Source organism: Prionailurus viverrinus, chromosome D4 (assembly GCF_022837055.1).
Source record: "Prionailurus viverrinus isolate Anna chromosome D4, UM_Priviv_1.0, whole genome shotgun sequence".
NCBI classification, from domain to species: domain Eukaryota; kingdom Metazoa; phylum Chordata; class Mammalia; order Carnivora; family Felidae; genus Prionailurus; species Prionailurus viverrinus.
Window position 1 is genome coordinate 92,078,892 of NC_062573.1, and position 11,252 is coordinate 92,090,143.

The window sequence follows — 11,252 nt, forward strand, 5'->3', positions numbered from 1 at the left end:
GCACACCTGCCCAGGAGCCAGGATGCCGAGATCAGTGTGCGGGGGCATTCAAGACTGGCAAACGGGGTAACGGCCCTCGGGGCAGGTGCGGGTCTCCGTGGACCAGAGGCGCGCCGTCGCGGCGCGAAGCTTCTCGCGCTTCGAGGCGGCCTAAGTCAGGGTCACACCCCTTGTCCTGATAAGGGAGCGCTCCGCCGGCAGGTTGGGGGGCGGGGGCACTGGGCGACACCGACCCGCGGACGGTGGCGGGGGTGCCGCAGGGAGCACAGTACACGCTAGGGGAGAGCACGTCTTGGGCGCTGCGGCCCCGGCACCCTGCGGAGGAGCCCCCGCCCCAGGTCTCCCCCAAAAAAACGTTGGTTAGATGCCACGAAGTAGGTGGCAATGCCTTAACCGTATGCGTGTTGTCAGGCCCGAGGGCCTCTTCCATCCTTGTCAAGGGGAGTGCTAACCTTCTCTCCTTTCATACAACACGACTTTCTATCCGTCCGCGCGGTATTTAAAGGCCCCTGCCTAGGTCACCTTTCGCTCAGGGCGACTCGGCGCGGCGCACCTCGCGCAGACACGCCGGCGGAGGCGCCTATCCTCATCGCGGAGCCACCAGTGTTCACACCTTGCGGCTCAAATCCCCACAGGCGCTGCCGCGCGTGGAAAAACTTGCCTCTCCTTTCCCTAATATATTCATGAAACCAGCCAATCAGAGGCTGGGAGGGACGCGCGGAAGTCCCGAGCGTCCTTCAGAAAACCAGATTCCCCCGGAAACAAAACAGGGCCGGCGCTCACTTCCTAAGCGACACGCCCCGCGGACTGTGGGCCAGAGACTCGGCACTTCCTGCGGAAATGGAAGTGGTTTGAAGCGAATCAGAAGACGAGGAACGAAGACCCGCTCCACGGACTTCCGGACACGGCCCTGCGCTTGGAACTGTGGGTGTTGGGAGGGCGAGGCGCTCGGGGCGCGGTCTGCGCATGCCCGGAGTCCGTTCTGCGCGACTTCGCGCATGCTCCGTGAGCGCTGCGCGCAATTCGTGGGTCTCAGGTTCGAGCCCCGGAGCGGGCCGCTCGGCGCTAGGGGCTTGGAGATTTAAATCCGACGCTCCCTTCCTCTCTCTCCCGCAGGGCCCTAGCCCCGGGCGCGCGTGCCGTGGAAGGGCGTGTGTGCGTACGCGTGCACGTGTGCAGTAAGCACGTGTGAGTGGCGGTGTGCGCTGTGTAGACGTGTGTGCGGTGGATGCACTCGTGCGTGCGTGGAACGTGTGGGTGCACGTGTGACACGGTGTACACGCGTGTGCGCGTGCACCAGTGTGCATAACGTGTGCTCACCATGCACGTGATCCTGCGCTCCCACACGCATGGACACCCGCGTGCACGTGCGGGTGTCAGCGCATATGTATGTGTCATAGGAAGGAACACAGACCTGCAGGGGCCCGCTCTGGGCGGCTGTGAACAGCTGTATGGCGTTTCTCTGTGCTCATTTGGATATCCGTTTCTCAAACTGCGTTAGAAAACTTGAAATTAGAAAACGTCTAATGGTGGGGCGCCTGGGTGGCTCAGTCGGTTAAGCGTCTGACTTGGCCTCAGGTCATGATCTCACGGTTCATGAGTTCGAGCCCCACGTGGAGCTCTCTGCTTTCAGCCCAGAGCCCACTTTGGGTCCTGTGTCCCCCTCACTCTCAGTCCCACCCCAGCTCGCATTCTCAATCTCAAAAATACACAAAACATTAAAAAAAAAAAAGTTTCTGAATTAAAAAAAAAAGAAAGAAAACGTCCAATTGTTAATTAGAAAAAAACAAAACTTAGCTTGTTGGTTAAGGCAGTTAGTTCTTAAGTTTCTTCTATGCCCTCATCGCTGGAAACCTGCTGTGAAGGGGTGGATGGTCGGCCCATGAAGGGAGGTGGGGGCTGCTGGGGCAGACCCTGCCTGCCGGAGGCCAGCCTCGCTGCGCCCTGCACTCCGATGAGAAGTTGGGGTGAATCCTTACAGGTGGAGAGCCAGCCGAGGGTGGGAGGGAGGACTCTGCCCACGTCTGCAGAGCACCTACCGGACAGAAGAGCCGGGCGTGACTAGGGCACGGTCACTGAGCAAGGAGGGGCCCCGGTCAGGGCGAGCCGTGTGGCCTGGGCACAACTGCCCAGCTTGCACGAGGAACAGGCCGTCCGCACCCCTCTTTTACAGCGGAACCTGCAGAGGACAAAGCGGTTGGGTCGTTTGGACTGGCTTTGCGGTAGGGAGTCTGTTCGGTCTCATCTGCTCGTGCCCGGCTCTCGTGCTCCACGGCTGGCTGCCCGGCAGGTCTGGGCACACGGGGGGCTCCGTCAAGGGCAGCCGGGCCCCAGTCATGCCTGCTGCCCATGTCCAGGCCCCGTGGGCCAGCCTCCGTCCCTGGGGCTCTCAAGCTCCCGATCCCCCCGGGCTAGGAACTGAGCCTCAGCTGGCCCCCCAGGAGCCCCGGGCCAGGCCTCGTGAGGTTTAGGGTGAATCGGAACCACCTGGGGTCACCCCCTGGAGTCTGAATCTGAGGAATCTGCATTCACAAAGCATATCAGCTCCCCCATCGTAGCAGCTGTCTGCTCTGGGTGCAGGATGGGAGGCTCCGTGTCTCCCGGGGGACAGAGCCATAGTGACAGGTGTGGGAAGGGTCTGTAGGATCGGGTCTTCACGAGGTTGGGGGCACCAGGCGGGCAGGACCCAGGAGGCAGCACCTCCCTCTCGGGACCTGGGCCCGTTGGCTGCATTTACTGAGGCTGCTTCTCCGGGCGTCGGCTGCCAGGGCCTCCAGGACCCGAGGCCACACGGTGCCTCCTGTCCCTTTCACCGTTGAACCGGAGGGCACCCCATAGTGTATGTTGAATAAGTGCGTGATCAGCATGGGTGTCGCTGCTGCGAGGCCCATGCCTTCTGCTCTGGTCCTGGCGTGTTCTCGCCTCAGCTCCACGCAGCGAGACCCTGGCGGGGAAAGTCCTCCTGGGCTGGCAGGTTGCTCTGGGCCAGAGGAAGAGTTGGCCACGTGCCTCCTGTCTGGGCAGGATTGGACGCACGGAGTCATCGCCTATGGGGGCAATTCGCCCTTCATTCCCCCTGAGCTCACCAGGAACAGAACTCACCGGGCCATCCCCAGGGGCCGTCCCTATCGGCTCCCGAGTGAAATCAGGCCACACCCAGAGAAAGTTCTAGAAGTAAGAGAAGGCGAGCTCACTTTGCTGGCCTGTCCATTTTGCACCTGCTGACACTGAGAGAGGGTAGGCACTTGCCCGAGGGCACCCAGCAGGTTGTCGCTAGAGTGTTTGGGGTGAGGACCCAGCCCCTGACCCCTGGATGGTGGCAGTGGGGGGGGGGGGGGGAGTGGGTTCCCTTCCAGCCCTGGTGAGGCCCCGGCCTGTGTAGACCCTTCCCTGAGTGCCCTGTGGAGTTGCATCCAGGATGCCCAGTCAGCAACAGTGTTACTGTGTAGGTATGTCCCAAACATTTGATGGGATATACTTATACTAAAGGTTTCTGCCGTTCACCTGCAGCTCAAAAACCTAGCTGACAGCCTCTCAGTTTTATTTGCTAGGTCCTGCGACCCTGGTGACTGCGGAGGGGACTTTTGTCATTTGCCCACGAGGCAGCATTTCCTATAGTGTGCGCCACGTGACCACTCAAGCTGTCCCTGTGCAGAAAAGGGAAGAAGCTCACGTGGGGAATTCTGTGTGAACCCAAACTGTAGGACTTCCCTTCCCCTGGAAGGAAAGGCCGGCTGGTGGGCCTGCATCGTGGGAATGTGAGAACGGGGCCCGGCGCGCAGTATTTCGGCGGATGGGCCGTGGAACGGAGGTCTGCGCAGGAGGGAGAAAAGAGAGCCCAGGGAAGGGGCGCAGACAGCAAGAGGAGGAGGGGGGTAGGTTCCCAGGGCTGATCCAGACCCACTAGGGCTCACCCAGAGTGCCTCCTGGTGGCAAACACCGGGTTTGCAGGCACAGTGCTTTGGCCTTGACCATTGGCTCTGCAGACCCAGGCTGCGTCCGGTCGGTCAGGACTCAACAAGGGGACAGATGGCCTCAGGCAGGGGTCACCGTTATTCGGAGCAGAAACCCTGCTTCGGCCCTGCCTCCCATACTCTTCTCTCCAGGCTTTGGAGAACTTGAATTTTCCCAGCCTCGATGAAGTCTCTGCATCAGTTCTGGCGGAGGGAAGAATCAGGACTCAGGTGGCAAGTCTGTGGCCACTGGGGTCCCTGCGTGGGGCCCTTCCGCCCCCTCCCCCCCCCCCCAGAAACCCAGCCGCGTGGCCAGGTCTGCTGGCTCCCACAGCTGAGAGTCCTTGGGTCCCCGAGGAAGGGGAGAGCCAGGCACGGTGAAAACACCCACCGCCCCAGCACAATCCTGCAGAATGAAGGGCTCGGTGGTGGGATGAGAGCCACATCTGGATTCAGGGAATTTCTCCTGGAGACACATCGTGCTGACCGTGCCCGTGAGCGGTGTGGCGGGGCCCTCGGGTAGCCTGGCCCCCTGCCCCGCTCACCTCCTCTGCATACTGTCCAACCGGCCCCAAAGGCCCGTTCCTGGGAGGTTCTCCACCGGGAGGGGAGAGTGGCGACGTTCCCAGGAAAGGCGACAGGCCCTGAGGACTCATTGCTTTCTGGAACGGAAGGCCTTGGTGACTCAGGGCCCAAGTGGGGCTGTCATGAGCCTTTGGGCGTGAACGCTGGGGCCTGGAGGGTCAGCTTCAAGGCCACTGCTAATGGCCACCAAACAGACCGGGGGCCTTTTGAGTCCAAGGGCCTGTGGATGTACCCCTCCCCCCCCCCCCCCCCCCCCCCCCCCGGTCCTCTGGCTCTTGACCTACTGGCCTAGGAGTGGCTGGTGGGCTGCCTGCTTAGGCAGCGGGTTCCTGCCCCTGTCCTGCACTGTGCCATCTGTGGAGGGGCACCTCGCCGGGCAATTCCAGAAGTGTCCACCAGGGGGCGGGGCTGCACCTCTCAGGGTCCAGGCGGCCGGTGTGGGTGGACCCGCCTCCTTGGCGCACAGTCTGGCTCTCTGTGGCCTTGGGAAAAGTCACCTAACTGCCCGGTGCCTCGGGGCACCGGCGGGACCAGAGCTCAGGGCTTGGCTTCAGGGAAGGTGCAGCAGAGGCCGGCCCTTCCTGTGCCATTTTCCAGGCAGAGAAACTGAGGCTCTGAGCGTTTGTTTACAGGATGCCTGAAGGTGGTACCCCAGGTTGGCAGGCGGTTGGGGTCTGCACTCCAGGCTCTTGAGCCCCCAGAGGCACCGGCTGGGGCTGGCAGGTGCCACGGTGGGCTGGCGGGTTTGTGGGTTCCTGGAACGAGCCTGACACGGAAATGCCCCGTCAGGCGTAGCCTGGACACTTCTCCTGGCCTTAGTTTCTCAGAAGTCCATTTTCCCTGTATTCTACAATGCTCATTGCTCGTGCATTTAAAACCACACCAAGCAAATGGCCCTAACCTTACCAAGCAACAAATTCGATTCGATGGGCACATTGTTTTGCATTTCTACAGAACGATTTGCATTATTATCAGTTTCCTATTTCCTGTAAGTTGCAGAGTGGTATAGCCTCGAGCTGACAGCTGACGTCGGTGGGCGGAGACCTGGGCTTGCCGTGCAGGGGAGGGAGGTGGGGTGCAGATAGGGCCTTTTGGTGCATAACTCCCCAGATTTTTCTCTGTGTATTAATGGGCCCAGAGGGTCTGAAAAGGGGACGCTCCTCGTGGTGCGGACACGCTTCCCTCTCATCCCGAGGAGGGGGGACATTCCCCTGCCAAAGTACAACATCAGTGCACTTTCTTGTTACCTCCAAGAGCCGTGTGACGGAACTAATGTCTTGCGGTTGGTGGCAGGGATCTTTGAAACCCGCTTTTCTCTTCTCTCTGGCGCCTCTGTGGAGCCTCCAGGAGGGCTGGTGACGTCCCCTGGCCGGCACTCCCAGGGGCTCCCTGGATCCCTCCCAGGGATGCCCCAGGTCACTCGGCCATGCCTGCAGGGAGGGCGATGACCGTCCAGGGGTGAGGCCTCTCCTCGGGGGCTGCTATTAATAAAGTGACCGCTGACCCCCGGACGTGGGGAGGGAGGTGGGGACGGAGCGTTCCCAGGCCTGGCGTCTGGCCCGAGGCCTTCCTTGCGTGACTGGGAGGCCTCCAGAGCGCTCTGGTTCTGCCCTGGCCCCGTGGCCTCTGTGGACCGGAAGCTCTGTGTGGACCCAGTGCGGGGGCTGCCCTTCCTCTGGGATATAAATATCCCAGGACTGGCCTCCTGCAGCCTCCCGAGAGGGCCGGGGAGGGAAGGAGGGTCACGGCCCTCCAGGAGCTGGCTCAGGGCCTCCCCGCCGTCCGGCTTTGTCTGCAGGCCCCCGGGGCAGCTGGCAACGGGGCCCTGCTTCGCTTCTCTGCTGGAAGTGGACGGACGCGGGCTGGGACAGAGTGGGGGCCGGAGACATAGGGAGGGTGTGAGGGGGGCAATACGCAGCCTAGTTTTATCTACACCTGTGGGCGCCCCTCTGGGGCCTCGGGCCTCGGGGTTCCGGGAGGGGGAGACGAGTGACTAAGGCCCGAAAGGGCCGGCGTGGCCGGCGGCTGGCGGCCCTGAACGTCTCACACCTCGCCCAGCCCAGCCTGGCGCTGTGCTGGGAACTCTGCCTCTGTTCCCTCGCCTTGTCCGCACACAGCCAGGCTGCCTGGCACGCATAGGTGAGACGCCAGGGCCACTGCAGGCCACACGGTGGGTAAATCCCACCACGGTCCCCTGGATGCTCCGGAAAGGCTGCGGGTTCTGGTCCCTCCCACTGGAGCCCAGAGAAACTCATGCTGGAGGAGGGACCGGGCATTCCCAGCACCGTGGGCCCAGGACCTGGGAGGGGACACAGCCCCTCCTGGTTCTTGGCCCTGGTGGGCCCGGCTTGGCAGGGATGGTGGGGGGCTCGTGATGAAGGGTTTACAAATCCTTCGCATAGGACAGCAAAACCCATCCTCAAAAAAAGCACTGGAAAGGGTTTAGTGTAAAAAATGCCGTTGCAGAGCACCTGGCTCTCAGGAGGAAGGCGGACCCCCCCCATCCCCACCCGGTTATCGGCTCCCTCCCAGTCAGGCCCATCAAAGCTGCCTCTGTCCGCCCTCCAGGGCCCTGCAGGAGCCAGGTGCTTCCAAGAGTACGTCTGCCCCCGGGACCTGGGCTCTCTCTTCTGCATGTAACAGAGGAGAAAGCCGAGGTTCAGAGAGGACCCCCAGCTAGAAGGGACCAGACAGGGATTTGAAGATAGCACCGGGTAACTGCCCAGGCTAGACCCACCCTCCAGCAGAGACTGAGATTTCCCTCAGAAGCCACAGCCCCTCACCCACCACAGTGCCACCCATGGCCAAACACGTCTGGGAAATTCTGCTCACAGTTCCCTCCCGGGGGGGGAGCCGGCGTGCAGAGCAGCTAAGGCTCTGAGAAGTCCCGCATGGAAGAAGTCTGCTCCCCTCTGCTCACCCAGTGGTTGCCAAACTGGGGTATGGGCCATCCACCGGGGGGGGGGGGGGCGGGGGGCAGGGTAAGGGCAGGCCTGGTGGCCGACAAGCTGCTGTAAGCTGCTGTGGTCAGGCTGTCCAGAATGTCCCGCTGTGAATGAGCTGCAGGGCCCTGGGGCGAGTCCCTTCCTCCCTTCACCTTCGTCTCAACCTTGAAGGGGGGAGAGAAACGAGGCTCGCCTGACAGGGCTGCTGGGGGGACACGGCTAAGTGCTAGCTGTTCACGCTCTTCTTCCGGGGAACTCTTACTTGCTGAAGACCCTACCGTGTGCCTTGCTCGGCATCTGCCCCCCGGCAAGAAGACCATCCCCCAAAGGCTCTTGACCCACCCTCTGGGAGGAAAGCCAGCAGTGAACAAATGATTCCTGGCTTGGATCCGTGAGTTCCAGGAGCCAAGGGAACTCGTCGGCAGGGGGGCAGGAAAGAACAGGGTCTGCAGGGTGAGTTTGTCTGGGGAGAGCGAGGAGGGCTCTGGGAAGAAGACCCAGCCTGTGCAAAGGCCCCGGGGTGGGAAAAAGCAGCACCCGCCCCATGACTGGAAGGAGGAGGGAAGCACAGGAAGGCCCAGAGCCCAGGAGCCGGGGCCAGGTTGGGGGGGGGGCGGAGTCTGGGAGGCTGCACGGGTGAGCAGGGGTAGGGGCAGATGACAGGATCCGATGCCACAGGGCAAAGGTCGGCAGCGTGGAGGAGGCAGCCCGGTGAATCACTGTGCTGTCCGGCTCGTCTAGGGCTGGCTGCCTCCCCACCCTGATGCCCCTCCAGGCTTCCAGCAGCCCCTGCCCTGCCCGTCCCTCTTGTGCGGGGGGTGGGGGGGGGGCCTGGGTGTGGCACTTCAGGGGCCTGGGGCGTGCTCCGCCCATGCACTCCTGGGGGGAGGCGGTCAGCCCAGAGCCCTCTCCAGCTGCCCCAGATGCAGGCAATGCCGCTGTGGAGGAGGCGAGAAGGGCAGCGTATGCTGGGACTCGGTTCCAGATATGCACGCTGACTGTGCCTGGCCCAGGCATGGACTGTCACTGTGCCAGGCTCCAAGGGAGCCCTGGGGACGGCTGCGGAGGAGGCGTCTGCCCAGGGTGCCCCTGGGAGGGAGGCGGGGAGGTCACTGGGGTGGCCTTCTGCCCCACCTCCACTGAGACTGTCGTGGGGGGCGGCGTGCTCTCTCAGGGCTGGCTCTGTGCCGGCTTGAGCCTCCCCGAGTCACAACACAGGGGGTGTGCTCCCGTCCACGCAGGGGGTGTGCTCCCATCCACGGCAGACCAGGTGGCAAGCACAGAGTAGGATCGGCTTGGGGGTATCTTTCGGGTCATGTGCCCAGGGCCCCGATCTGGACTTCTAGTGGACACAGAGGGCACAGCCCCAGAGGCAGGCCCGCCTGGGAAGGTCTCATGGTGGGGCAGGAGGGGGCGGCCCCGGGAGGAGGCCTGGCCCGGCTCATCCTCGGTTCCCCTGACCCCGTGACCCTGGTGTCCCTGTGCCCCAGCAGCCTCTGCTATTTCCGGTCCCACCGAGCCTGGGCCTGATCACGTCCCCAGCTCCCTGCAGGGTCCACGCCCGGCCTGCTGCCCGCGTGAAGGAGCGGAACCGTGCTGGGCGCCTGGGCGTGCTGCAGACGACGTGGTCCCGGGAGCTCCCGCTAGCCAGGTGTGGGCTGGTGCTGGGGGATGGCGGGGACCCGAAATCGGGCCGGAAGGGGCCCCGTCCGGTTCTTCTGGGGCCCTTAGTCCCGGGAGGCACAGGGCTGGTGCCTTCCCACGTGGCTGGACCCCTGCTTGGCCTCTGAATGATATTCCTGCAGCTGCCGGAACAAATGACTACAGGCTTGGAGACTGACAACAGGAATGTGTCCTTCCCAGTTCTGGAGGCCACAAGCCCCACGTCCAGGGGTCAAGGGCTGCGTTTCCCCTGGGGGCTCTGGGGGAGGGTCCTTCCTGCCTCTCGTGTCTGGTGCCCCAGCCCCTGGGCTGCGGCCACACCCTGTAGTCTGCACCGTCTTCACAGGGCCTCTCCTCGTCTGTCTCTTATCAGGACACTTGTCACTGGGTGTAGGGCCACCCTCATTTGGATGACCTCATCTCCAGGCCCCAGTGAAGCAGCAGGACCGGGTTTTGGCCCTGATCTGTCACCAGCCCCTTCGCGACCCTGGAGAAGTTGCTCCTGAATCTGTCAAACGGGAAGATTCCGGCCTGGGAGGGGCCACGGGTCTTTCAGGCTCTGATAGAAAGAAGCCTGTCCCCTCTCCAGAAAAATGCCACTCTGTGTGCGCACCGATCCAGGGGCTCATAGACCCCGGGGATCTGGGTTCACAATCAACCTTTCCCTCAGGCCTGGAACGAGATGCGGAGGCCGCCTCCCCCCCCCCCCCCCCACCTTACCTCGTCCACACATCCCTCTCCCTTCTCCTTAGCGTCTCCCTCTGCCTGCACACGCTCCTGCACCCCTCCAGCGCCTTCTCTCCCGGGACGCCCTCAGCCCTGCTCCGTTCCCTTCCAGGTGGCCCACACCTGCTGCTCATAGTTTGCAGGGTCTCCCACCTGCCCGCTGGAGGTATTCAGGGTCTCCAGGTCTGCTGTGCTCCTGACCCCCGGGGGGGGGGGGGGCGGGGCTCCAGCCAAGTTCACAAGCAAGGGCTGCGGATAGCAGGCAGGGAGAAGGAGAGGGTCTCCAGGCGGCAGGTGCAGAGAGGGAGGCCTGACCGGGAGCCCAGGTGTGGCCCAGGTGGGCAGGCTCTGTGCCCAGGGCCGAGAGGGCACAGGAGGTTCTGATGTCGCCTGAGCGGACAGGCTGCAGCTCCCCTCAGGGTGCCCCCCCCAACTCGGTGCCGCCCCAGGCTCCCTGCAGGCTGCCCGTCCCCCCCACCTCCACAGGCCTCTGCTCAGCTGGGCTTCAGCACCCTCACGCTTGGCCCTGCGACCTTGGGATTCTGGTTCGTTTGCTAGCTGCCCTCCTTCCAGGCCCGGGTCTTGGGGGCGGGGGCCCCAGTCGCTGACTGCGTCAGGCTGCAGGTGCGCATGAGCGAGGCCGGAGCTACTGGGAGGGGCCCCGCCTGCTCCCCGAGCTGTTCGCCCGTGAACCCCTCCACGCGAGCTGGGCTCCGCCTCCTGAGTCACCCGTGGCCTCCACGTGACCGCAGCCGGCGTGCAGACCCCAGTTCTCCAGCTGGGCCGTCACCACCCTGCACACCGTCACCCCTGCTCCTCCTCCTCCTTCCTTCCTCCCCGTGGGCTGCGGGACCCCTCCCGGCAGGTACCCCTGCCCCTTCTCGGTCCCCGAGGGCTGCCCCTTCCGTCCTCGGCCTGTGAGTGCTTCTTCCCGGCCAGGCCTCCTGTTCCTTCTATGGGCCGAGGACCCCGCATCGCTGTCTGTGCCCCACTGTCCCGCCTCGGGGGGGACAAAGCGGCTCCATGCCCACTCTGGGCCTGCTAAGTTGGGGGAGTGGGCTCCCCACGGGCAGGGGGCTCGGCTCCCGCCTCAGTACGCAGCTCTCCGCGTGAGGCCTCTCCCCCCTTGGGGGGTCACTGGAGAGTCATGTGGCCTGCCCCGGCGGCACTGGGGGTGAGCCCCTCTCTGTGCAGGGGCTCCCAGACGGTGCTCCCACAGGGTGGCGGGTGGGGTTCCGGCCGTGGGTACTGAGGGCTGAGTCCCAGCACCCCTGGTGAGAGAGGCCGGCAGGTGGTTTCGGGGGCCGCTGCCATAACTGGGGGGCCGGGTCACAGCTCCGGTCCGGCTGGGTCCTCAGAGACCCCGGGGCGGCTGGGTCAG

The 11,252-nt window shown here is 63.8% G+C and overlaps 1 non-coding gene across 1 annotated transcript; it reads right to left on the reverse strand.

Moving 5' to 3' along the window:
* Positions 1-348: 348 nt before the first annotated feature.
* LOC125151055 (U6atac minor spliceosomal RNA) lies at positions 349-474 on the reverse strand. The gene has a single exon (XR_007146613.1). It is a non-coding gene; the product is annotated as a U6atac minor spliceosomal RNA (small nuclear RNA).
* Positions 475-11,252: the final 10,778 nt, after the last annotated feature.